The following is a 12157-nucleotide window of genomic DNA, read 5'->3' as shown; positions in this document are numbered from 1 at the left end:
GTCCCTAGTATCATCTCCTCGAAGAGGAGATCACTTAAAATATGCCTCAGTTATTCTCCAACTCCTTAATCTATTTATTTTTCTTCATAACACTTAAAATGCCTAACAATATATTGTATATTTATTTATTTACCAGTTACATCGGGCTTACCCATTAGATTAAGTTTCTGGGAACAATGACTTTGTATAGTTCACTTTTGAATTGCTAACGTTAGGGTGGTCTCTGGCATGCAGGAAGTGTTTAATTCATATTTGTTAAAAGGATGAATGACTGTTTGACTCCCTGCTATGACAAGTTTAACTCTTGCTAGTCCTCAAAGGGCTCATTTGTATCTTCCATCAATTACAGTGGTTTCTCTGTACCCCACACTTCTTTTCATTTATTTTTCTTTATTTTTCATTTCTGAAGCTCCATAAACTGATGTCAGTTTCCCATGGTGCTCATGGCCCAACTATCTGGATGTCTGAATATGTTTGTTTTCCCCATACTAGATATAAAGAGAAATGCTCTCTAGGGTTCCTGTTCTGATTTCTTCATAATAATCCAATTCTGCCTATTGTTTATGATACCAGTTCAAAGCATTAATGCAATCTTACAAGGTTGGTTCACACCCTCTCTCTTTCCCTCTCTCCCTTCCTTCCTCATGGAATAGCCATTCGATCAGAAAATACAATTTGGAATAATCTGTATGAATAGCTAGTAAATGGACAATCACCATATTTGAATTTTTACCGTGTGTTTCCCATTATTATTTTCACATAGGAAGGAAGCACAGTGGGCGATATTGTTCATGTGGACATTACCATTACTATTGCTATGATGCATACCTGTAACCTACAGCAGCTGTTGTCTACAAGAATTTGTTACTGTGCCCCTTCGATTCCAAAGTACTATAAAGAATCATCAACTAGCTGTTACCCTCTCACTCCTCCATACTAAACATGCTCTTCAGAGATACCTCTGTTTAGAGAAGACATGACCATAATTCTAAGGATGTTTCTTTTAACAATCTCTTAGGTTCTGAGAAACCTGTTTCTGCTAAATTCCCCTAGAGGAAAAGGAATAAAAGCTTGATGCATTAAATTTTCTGGTTCTAAAATGACTGGTTATGTGGTTGCCATTGTAAATTAACTTGTTAATCTTGGTTTTACCACATATAAGATATAAAAATGCAAAAAACTATTTTCCAATTTGTATTTTAGTTCTTGGCTGTAAATAATCCAGGTACACCTAAACATAACTTTAAAGGATAACATATATAAAGCATTCTATTTTTCAGTTAAATTTTTATAAATAGATTGATTTTGCCCAATTTTTAAAAAGAAACAATGTGCCAAGATTGTGACTTGATCTACAATGAAAGATATAGAAACAGGAATCAGAATTTACAGTTCTAGATTTGTTTCAGTTCATAACAGCTGAGACTTCTTCCCAAATTCAGAAAAATTCCTCCACATACTTCTCAAGTGTTTCTTGCATTATCTCATAAGAAACATATTGATTTTAGCTGTACTGTTTCAATAAACATCAATAGAGATTTTCTTAGCTTAAAACAAGTCTATGCCAATTTGAAAAATAAGACTTTGATAGCATTGCAGAATTAATACCAAATAAGGTTATTTGCTTTGTGCTCTCTCTCTTTCCATTATTTAGTCCCTAAGGCAAAGATATGTAGGCTAAAAACAAAGGTATTGTTAACATTTCCCTAAATACCATTATGAAGTGTCTCAACTTTATATCTTTAACGAAAATGTCATTTGCAGCATAGTCAATGAGAGCCTAATGTTTACCAGGTCTGACCTAGATGCATCTTTCTATTTTAGAGCTGGAACTTAAACCAGAGCCTATTCTTAACTCTTCAAGACAAGCAAAATAATTTCCATCTGTAAAGGAACTTCATTAGGAAAAAAATAATATAATAACATATTAGCAGGTATTCAGGATCGCACTTCATTATTCGACTTTGTATAACATCCATCTGTTAGAAGCCAGAAAGAGAAAATGTACATAAAAAAGCTTTGAAAGTCACAAAACCTTGTTTAAATGTAAAGCAGCAGTCAGACCTAAGACATATAGATAAAGGGGGCCCAAGGACTAATTTTCAGTAGCATTGGGCTCTCTTCTTCATCACCTCTGAAAACCTCACCTATTAATCCCTCCCTTAACAGCTCCACCAGCTCGTGAGTGTTGGCAGTCTCTCCACTCTCCTCTCTACTCTTTTTCATTCTATCATGAAATACCAGAACAAAAAAGCAGCAGTAGTACATTACCCAGTGTACTAAAATATGGCCTGCTGTCTATTGAAGGCAAATTCTCTTGAAAATTACTATCACTTAAAAAATACTTATGAAATCTTTAAATAAGAATACAAAGTCAAAAAGTCAGCATAAGAAAATTGATAAGGGTACAAAGACTCTTGGGTGAATAAGGGTGTTGATGCACAAAGAAAATTGTACAGACAGAAGGAAGTGTTTTCACAGAGATTAGGAGAAAATAAAACCAGTATTCCCTTTTCTCAAATACAATTGGGTCAGATTATTGGTAGGTTGCCTAAATTTCTGAGACCAGGAAAGACAGTTGTTCAAGACTGCAGACCAACTGCATAACTGACAAAGTCCTAGAGGACAGCAAGAGACCTCTTGTCAAAAGTCTTTTTCAACTTCACCAGATAGTGAAACAATACTTAAGTAAACCAGGGGTGAGCAATATTTGAATTAATATAACAGCTAATTGGAGGTGTGAAAATATTATAAATATAGTGATAAAATTATAAAATGTATAGTTTGGATCTTCCAAGCCAACAATAAGATAAATATTATACTTGAAAATAATTCAGTACTTGCAGCATAATACAACTGGTGGGATATCTACCATTTACAAAACACTGTGTCAGACACTAGGTGGGGGTGCCAAAGACAAATGAAGTATGAACTTGGACTTTAGTAAAAAATCTTTTAACTTAGTGAATTTAGGAATCTACATTCTAGAAGTCATCATACATTCTACCAAGTGATCCATTTCCCTGCCTTCCAACACGTATGTTCAAAATATCCAAATAAATATTGATGAAAATATTTATAAAAATATGAATGTTTTGTCTGAAGATCATTTCCAGGGAAAACCTTCGTGACTTTGTAATTTGTTTCCAGAGCTCACCTAGGAGGTGGCATACACATCTTCCTTAGACTAATTTTCTGTAGGAGAAGCAGAATGTGCCATGATTAAGTTGGATAAGCACTTGATAAATTGTTAAGAACTTAGACAGCAGTGAAAGAGCCATCTACAGACTTTGCATAATGACTGTAATGCCTGAGAAAGATGTTGAGTTCATTTCAGGGAAAGCTGCAAAAATCACAAAATTTATGCTATCAAAGAACTGCTACTGGATTCATCATGGAGAAATGCCACAGGAATCAGCACAAATAAACCTTTACCACCATTCAACTTTTGTTTTCTAGGGTTCCTTATACCTAAGCATTACAGCAATGGTATATTGACTTAAATTTAAAAAATATATCAGTCTAGAAGGTGAAGAGTAAGCAAGGAAAGAAAAGCATCATTTATCATCTTGTGAGTGTAAAAATACAGTTAAAAACACTGGCTTCTCTAATGCTTTGCTCTTTTGCCTCTTTCTAGTCTCATCTTTTCCTAGATGCCTTGTAAATTTTGGCATCCCCATGTTTCTGTTTGCACACTTTTCATAGAATTTCATTTATTCTGTTATTTTATTTTTTATTTTAAATGTCTTCTATTATTTTAAAAAATGAAAATAAATTTGGTGTGTTTTTTCCCCTGAGTCCAAAAGCAACCAGGGCCGTGAATAAAAAGAAATTATGCAGATCTCACCTGTAAAATAGAAGAGTAAATTCTTCCTGAAATTCCATCCCCTGACTTTGATATTTATCTATTATTTGTTTGCTGATGATTTATATACCCAGCACTGATTCTTGCTTGAGCTTTAGCCACGCATTAAAATGTTGAACCAGATTTCTAACAGGTTACATGAAAGTCAAAATATCCAAGACTGAACTTAGCGTATTTTGCCTCTATTATCCTAAGAGAATACCAACATAACCTGCTTCTTCTTCTGAACTCTTTATTTCAGCTAATCACATGGACATTTAAATAGTCATCTAACCTGAAAGTCTGTAGCCATCCTTAGCTTCTTCTTCAACTTTCCTTCAGCATCCGCTAGTAGACTCATAGATTTTTGCCTTGCAAATATTTCCTGGACACATTTCTGCCCTCTATCTTCATTGCCATTATCACTACTTTAATTCAGGTCCTCATCTCTTCTAGATTTCTTTGCTCCTATCTTTACCTCTCTAGTTCATCCTGCACCATGGCTGAAGTGATATATCTATCTCAGAGGATATAGTTTAGATTTCTCAACAGAGCATATGAAACCCTGCATGATTTAGACCAGTATCTCACATATGCTTTCACTTCCTGACTCAAAGCTCCAGTAATACAGAATTGCTTGCAATCCTCTCTGCTTTATGCACCCACCCTCCCCTACACAAACACATGATGTTTTACACTTTGTTTCCTCTTCCTTGGCTGCCCTGCCCTCATTCATTTGGTAACTTTACTCCCCTTACTGGGGGCTCTTACTCCTCCCTTAGGACTCAATTTGCATTCACTTCCTCAGGGAAACCTTCCTGGCCTTCATCTGCTGGCCTTGCCTGTTGTGCTTCTGGGGTTCCATAGCAATGATGTGTTTAAGTTTGTCATCCTCACCCTACTGGAAACTCGTTGAAAACTGGAACCATTCCTATCTCACCAGTGCTTTTCCAGTACTCCACAGAATCTGGAAAATAATGGATCAGCATTTGTTTGAACAGTGAGTACCAAAGAGGATAAATGGCAGTGACCAAGAAAGGAATGGACAAAACTAGTCAATTATAGAATCCAACCCTTAAGTCTCAACTATACTCTTTACATTCACCACCATAATAAGTATAGCTTCTCACTTCTCAGCTGGTGATTTCCAGTTTTATAGATGCAGCTTTAATCTTTCTGCAAAATCTGCTTGGGTGCTGGAGATCTTCCGCTTGGATGTGGGATGTTTGTTTTCTTTGCAATAGCATTACCATTCTTCCATACTGATCCTTTACTCTGAATCCAATCTACTTTTCTTATTTTTTTTTTTACATCTCCAGTAAATAAACTCTCTTTCCCTAGAAAAGATGGTCGTTCTAAACTGTCCAAAACTGTCTTTTCCTAAACTGTCTTTCACTAAATAATGGATACTGTATAATTCATTTCCCTCTCTCTCTCTCTCTCTGTCCCTCCCTCTGTCCCTTTCTCCCTCTTTTCCTGTCTCTTTTACTCTTTCTTCATCTGTCAAGAACTCATACTTGAATTTTACACACAGTTGTAAAAGTAATATGAGCGTAAATAATCGTTAATGAATAATTGTTAATGAATGAATGGAAAAACCCCATTCTTGGTTCTCTCCTGGGGTCAGTACCCCTGGCTCTCTGATTTACATCATATTCATTCCTGTTCTTTTGCCTCTGCTTGTATGAGCATACCTTAAGCACATCACAATACTTGATAATTAACAACAGGTTACTTTGAGCTTTATTACACTTAATTTAAGGAGTTAAGTGAATATGAAAGGGTTGCCATTAAAGAAGTTGAAAAAATTTTAGAAATCCCTTAGATAATAGGGTCTTGAAAAATTTACAGTTTGGAATAATACTGATATATTTTCTGTATAATAAATTATAACTATGCCAACTGTACTCTTTTGTACATATTGATTAATATTCAATATTAGGGAAAAAGTTTGACCTTGATTTTAGTAGATGGATTTATTGTAAATCTTTTGAAAATGACAATGTCCACCAGGTTAAAATAATACTGACTGGGGTAGCTCTACAAGGAAGAGAAAATTCACATTTTAAAGTATTAAAACTTTTCAAAGAGCTTTAGTTAAATTCAAAACTAAGCCAGAGGTCCGAAATAGAAGTTCTTTCAGCCCAGTTATTACCTATTGCTGATGCTTTCTCTGTGGTTACTCTGTCTATGCGAGAAGATTCTAAAGCTAGAATGACTATTTGTTTTTTAATAGCTAGTTGCCCAGACCACCAATTGCTTTATGATGATGTGGCTCTGAATACAGTGTAGAGTATTAGATTAATGGCTTTTGCTTTGACCGGCGAGCACAGGAGAGTCAGAAAATAAAAAGCAGGACCCCTGTTTTCCCCATTGCAGGATTCTTTGTTCCCTGAACCACAGGGAGGATTAGTTTGAACAGTAGTGTGTAAAATGGATTCAGCCTTGTAGATCCTATCACCTTTTATCACTCTGGTAAGGAAGGGTTCAATTTAATAAGACATGGTATTAGCTGTATTTGCTTTGTTTAAAACATTTATATAGATAGCAACCCTGGACTCTTTTTCTGGTTTTCTTTTTTTCTTTTTTCTTTTTTGACTCATGATAGCACTAAAAAGAGGTGATGGCAGCAGGAGTGGAGGGGGTTTTGAAGGTGCAGCTTTGATAAATATCGGGTATTTGGGACTCACAGGAAGACACTGTGTCCCACGTTCTTTGTTCAGGAATCTCCATGATCAGGATCTGTCAGGGAAGTCTCAGTGGTTTTTAGTTTCTGCCTAATGGAAAACAAGCAAAAAAGATCTCTCTCTCTGGTTGCACTCTGCTGTTAAGCTGTCTATCACTCAATCTGCAGACTCACAGACAGAAATAGAATGAACACAAAAGCCATTTTCCTAGTTGGGATTCTGGCCCCCACCATCAGTGACAACAACCACCTTTCCCCTGCATACTCACAATCTCAATCTGTTTAGTATCTAATTTCCTTTCAACAAACATTTATTGGGTGCCAGGCATTGCATTAGGTGTTGAAGGGGGATAAAAGATGAATATAAAACCTGGCCTCTGCTGTTTTCATCACCTTGAAAACACAATTGTATCTCATAGAGTGATTTATTTGTTTAGTAATCTAGATTAGTAACTAGCCACACAAAATACACCTGGAGGCATAGCTAAAAAAGACATTAAAAATAGCAAGTCATGAGATACAGGGTCAGGTTACAGCATAAGGTAGATAAATAGGGTCCTGAGCAACACCTGGATACCAGAGAACTATAGTGAAGGTGTTATCATGTGGATCTTCCCAGATGACTAGTTCTTTGTGCCACTCAGAATTAACACACACACACATACACTTGCACACGCACACACGCTCATACACTCTGCTTCTCTCTGCAACCAGACGTACATGCACAAAAAATATCCAGGTGACTTGATCGGCATCTGACATTTACTAATTAGCAGTTTCAGAACTTCTTTTCTTGTTAATTTAAATTTAGATACGCTGTGAATATCAATATTGGAATGAAATGAACCTGTTTTATTCTTTTGTCTAGTAATAATGGTGATGATGATGATGATTTACATAAATCATCCTTTTCTCTTAAAGAGATTTAGAGAATGCATTGTACAGATATTTTCTTTTCTGCTCCTGTGTAAGTGTTATAGAACACACAAATATTAGTCTTTATTTTAGAGATTGAGAAACTGAGACATTGAACAGAGTAATGACTTCAAAAAGACAGGAAACCAGGATTAGAATTCCTAATTTTAGGCCCAGAATCTATGTGGGAGGCAGAAATAGATTGTCCAAAAGACACTTTCGCTACTATTGTTTGGTCTTGATCAGCTTATTTGCTTTCCAGCCAGATTTTAACACCCTCAAGAAATCACAAGGGCAAAGTGACTGTACTGGGCCAGGGAGAAAGGGGGAAAGTGCCTTCTGTTTTTGCTTTGTTTTGTTTGGCAGAGCTAGTTTGATAAAAAGGGAGTTTGGGAGTAAGAGGAAATCTTCTTTAATACAAAGTTGTACATGTTGCTGCTGCTTTTTTTTGTGTGTGTGTGTGTGTGTGTGTGTGTGTGGGTCAAACCAAAAATAAATTGTTCTGAGGGAGCAAAGCTTCTAAATGGCAGATTTCATGGCCTTTGCTTTTTTTCCCCAGTTCATTGCAATGGGAAGATAACATCAAGTGGTCACCCCTGGCAACCAAGCCCAGCTTCTTTAGTCTTCTGATGATTTGGAATCTAGTCTTTTTAAATGTAACATTCCTTGTAAAAGACACACAAGTTTTTAACTAGCTATATTTCCAGGATGCTGAAACAGTTTTGTAAATTTCATAAATTGTTTACACTCTTCCCTTTCATACTTCCAGTTTGCAAACAGCTCAGAAATTCACTGTGACAGTTTAAGCAGCCTGCTGTTGATGCAGTGTCTAACATGTTTTGACAGACATGGGAGCTTTCCAACACGTAAATTGCTATTGTGTTTCGGTATAACTCAAGTTTGAACCACCTGCATTAGAAACAAATGCAAGATATATTTATGGCAACTGCTACTGCTTTTGGCTTTTTAAGAGGAACTTTGGAGGTCTCACCACTAGATGAGGGAAGGAGTGGTTATATCTAAACACACACACACACACACACAACCATGCATGTGCACACATACACACACACACACACACATAAATTCTTAGACTTGAGAAGAATTTCAAATAATACCCAGTCACACACCGCCCTGTCCCCTAGTTCCTAAACGGAATTATACCAACTCCTGAGAGACATTCATTTGTATGTCATGGCAACAACCATTTCACCAGCAGAGCCTCATCTCTTGGTTTATGTATTATTTGTAAAGATATTCTTTTAAAATCTAAATAGCTGTGAGATAAGGTAAAGTTTAATGGAAAGAGAAAAGGATCTGGAATCAGAAGGACTTAGTTTCATGTCCCAACTTCATCTCTGACCCTGTGTATAATTTGTAATATATTTTTTAATCATTCTGAACCACACTTTCCTCATCTGCAAAATGGGAATGATAATAACTTCATAAATTATTGTAAGAATTAAGTGATGTAACCTATGTAAAGTTTCTAGCACAGTATTTGGCACCAGATATGGCTGTTTTATTTTATTTCCTCCTCATATAAGCAGTATGAGAAAGATATCTCTATTTCATAAAAGGAGAATCTGAAGTTCAGAGTGGTGATGTGATTTCTCCAGGTTCTTATGTTAAGTAAAAAAGAATAATCAAAATGGCCAAATAACCTCTTACTTATCAAAGAAACTTTGGAATCTTCACATCTTTTTTAACATTTCAAATCCATATCTCAGTCACCTCTAGGGTAGATATGGTATCCATTTTTTCATAGTTCATACGTCAGAAGTAAAGGAAGTAAATAAAAATTGAACATTGACAAATAGCTGTTTATCATTATTGAATGGACATTAATGGCAAGTATTAGTTGAGTTTTAAACTTTGATTGATGTTTTTCATGATTATGTAATAAATGCCTATCTTTCCCACTAGACTAAAAGTTTCACGAGGTCAGGGACCACATATATATGCTGTATCCCCAGTGCCTGGCACATAGTAGTTATGTATAAATATTTAAATGAATTACCTTAATTGAGTAACAATGTTTTTACAATGGTATAATTTCCAGGGTTTTTTTCAGTATATTTTTGTTTCTATATCTGGATTTTTTCTTTATAATCTACATTTTCTTTCTTTTATAAGTAAAATTCTCATTGTTAAGGAAGATTTAGAAAATATGAACAAGATAAACAACAAAAAAAATCATCCACCATGCTTTTGTTTGCTGTTTGCATTTGAAAAAAGAGATGAAAGTCAATTTTGGTTGGACTTCAGAAAGTGTAGATGTTTCCCTTAGGATTTCTTGTTCTAACCACAGAGCTCTTGCTACTACAAGAGATAAAGCTTAAAAAAACTTTTTGCTTTTAAATTTCAGCCAGATGTCTCAGGGAAAGGTGGCAAAAACCCCTCCAGATTTTTTCAGTTTTGGTATCATTTTGGTAAGATTTGTTTAGGGAGCCACTCCCCTCAGGAATCTTATAATTAATTTTCATTCTGCCTGTTGATGTTCCCACAGTGAAGCAAGAATATTTTATTAATACATAGCACCTCTATTCTGTTCAGATTAATTCTGAGTCATTTATGGACTATCTGAAAACTTCAAGCTATTTCTTTTAAAAATGCTACATAGGTAGCTAATATTTTAGCTCTGAACACTTTAAACTTTGACTGAAAATGTATTTAATTTGCTTTCAAACATGGCACAAGAATTTGTTTCAGTATTAAATTATTGACTTATAGCCTTTACCATCAAAGTTCCATAATATCTTATATATATATTTTTTGGCTTGGAGACTTGAGATTTTTTAAAACTTGTTAATTAAAATATTTTTCCATGGTGTATTTAAGGACAAATTTATTTTAAATAATTTTGCCTTGTTCTCTCTACCTACTTCTTTAATCATAGAAATTTTTTCAGTTATGTTTTTGATTGTCTTTTGATCCCATTCAGTTTTTCTCAATTCTTTCTTGGAACATCTAAACATCTTTTTATAATGTTGGTTTTCTTAAAAAAATAAAGTGGTACAAGTATACAGTTAAAAAAATCAAATAGATCTAAAGGACTTACATTAAAAATCAGCAGTTCCTTACCTCTCACCCTTTCCATCCCTTTCTATACACAGCTCTGCTCTCATTTAACTCTACCAGCTGTAAATTCTGTTTTATACTTCTGTATGTTAATGTTTTTATTCTGTTCTCTGTTGATATATCCATTTTAAATATGATCTACTGACTAGTTGAGTTTTAGGCTCTTACTACCATCCTTCCTCTCCCTCTGTTTTTCAAGAATGATTTTATCACAACTTTGATTAAATCAACAGTCTGTGTTTACATTATGATTATATAAGTATTACTCATTACTGAGATGAAGAATACACTATTATTTCAATAGTATACTATCTTTAGTTCATCCTAGATTTGGTAATTGCTTTTGTTTTGCTTAGTTTTCTATGTGCCTATCAATAGTCCTTTAATAAATGTTCCAACAGATCTGGGAAATGCTTAGTAACAATTTTCGCCAAACACTCAAAGCTATCAGATAGTGTTCAGTTCCATTTGTTATTTTTCTTGGAAACTGCCCTATTCCAACTCTCTATCCTCATGTTCTGACATGGACTATTGCTTTCCAGGCCTGCTGCACAGCTGCTGCCCTGGAACTTCTTGGTAAATTTCCTACATTGAACCCCCAGTTTTCTGTATATCATGCCTACTTCTCTCTTTCATTTATTTTGCTGAAATATGTCCTCCAGTAACCTCTGAAGAAGAGGAAGATGAGTAGTAACCTTTTAAATTACTGGGTGTCTGAAAATAACTTTATCCTCCCACTTGACTGGTAGTTTGGGTAGGGTAAAAATCATTTTCCCTGACAAGTTGTGTCAACCAAAAAAAAAAAAAAATATATATATATATATATTTATTGCAGGAGGCTGCAAAAAAGAAAATAATTTATTTGGGGGTTTAAGAATACAGTTTGGGAGACACAGATTTGAGTAACCCTGAAAGAGGAAGAGTCAGGGGCTTATAAAGACAAAGAGTCCCATGGTTGCTGAAAGTTACCTGGTAAGAATTGTGCTTGACTCTGATCAGAAAGTCAGAAAATATTTGTCGTTAAGGAATCTGAGTTGTTTTAGGGTGGGGGTCTGAGAAGTAAATAGACTGTCATGAGTTATATTAGAGTAAGGGTCCAGTAAGTATCTTGAGTTTCTGGCAGGTGTTCTGGATGACTTCATCAGGTCAGTGGTCAGATTCCATCCAGGCTGAGATAGGTGCATAAGTCACACTTCCTTAATGGCCTCCTGGCTCTATCTCAGCAAGCTCTCTTAGCAGACTCCGTTTTCATTTTTCTCTCACAGTTGGATGGCATCATTCCTCAGTCTTTTGGCATCCAGTGTGACTGATAAAAATTCCAAATGCTGTCATGATTCCTTTTCCTTTGATTGTGTTTTGGTACTTGTTTTTGCATTATTTTTCTGGAAGCTTTTAGAGTTTCCTTTTATGCCTGTTCTGAAATTTTTTATTTCAGTCATTAGCCTAGTCTTTCTGAGAAATTTTCTTATGTATAATTTACTTCTCTCTGATTTTTCAGTTCTTTATTGCAGAGGTGGTATGGGAGTGAAATTTCATAATTGTTGGATTTTGTACTTTCCCTATTGATTTTCAAAATTATCATAGTTTATCTTTTCTCTTTCATGTTCTTTTCTGAGAGATTTACTTGGCTT

The sequence above is a fragment of the Phocoena phocoena genome, chromosome 4 (assembly GCF_963924675.1).
Source record: "Phocoena phocoena chromosome 4, mPhoPho1.1, whole genome shotgun sequence".
In the NCBI taxonomy this organism is placed as follows: domain Eukaryota; kingdom Metazoa; phylum Chordata; class Mammalia; order Artiodactyla; family Phocoenidae; genus Phocoena; species Phocoena phocoena.
The sequence above is the reverse complement of the archived record's forward strand: the minus strand, read 5'-3'. Positions refer to the sequence as shown.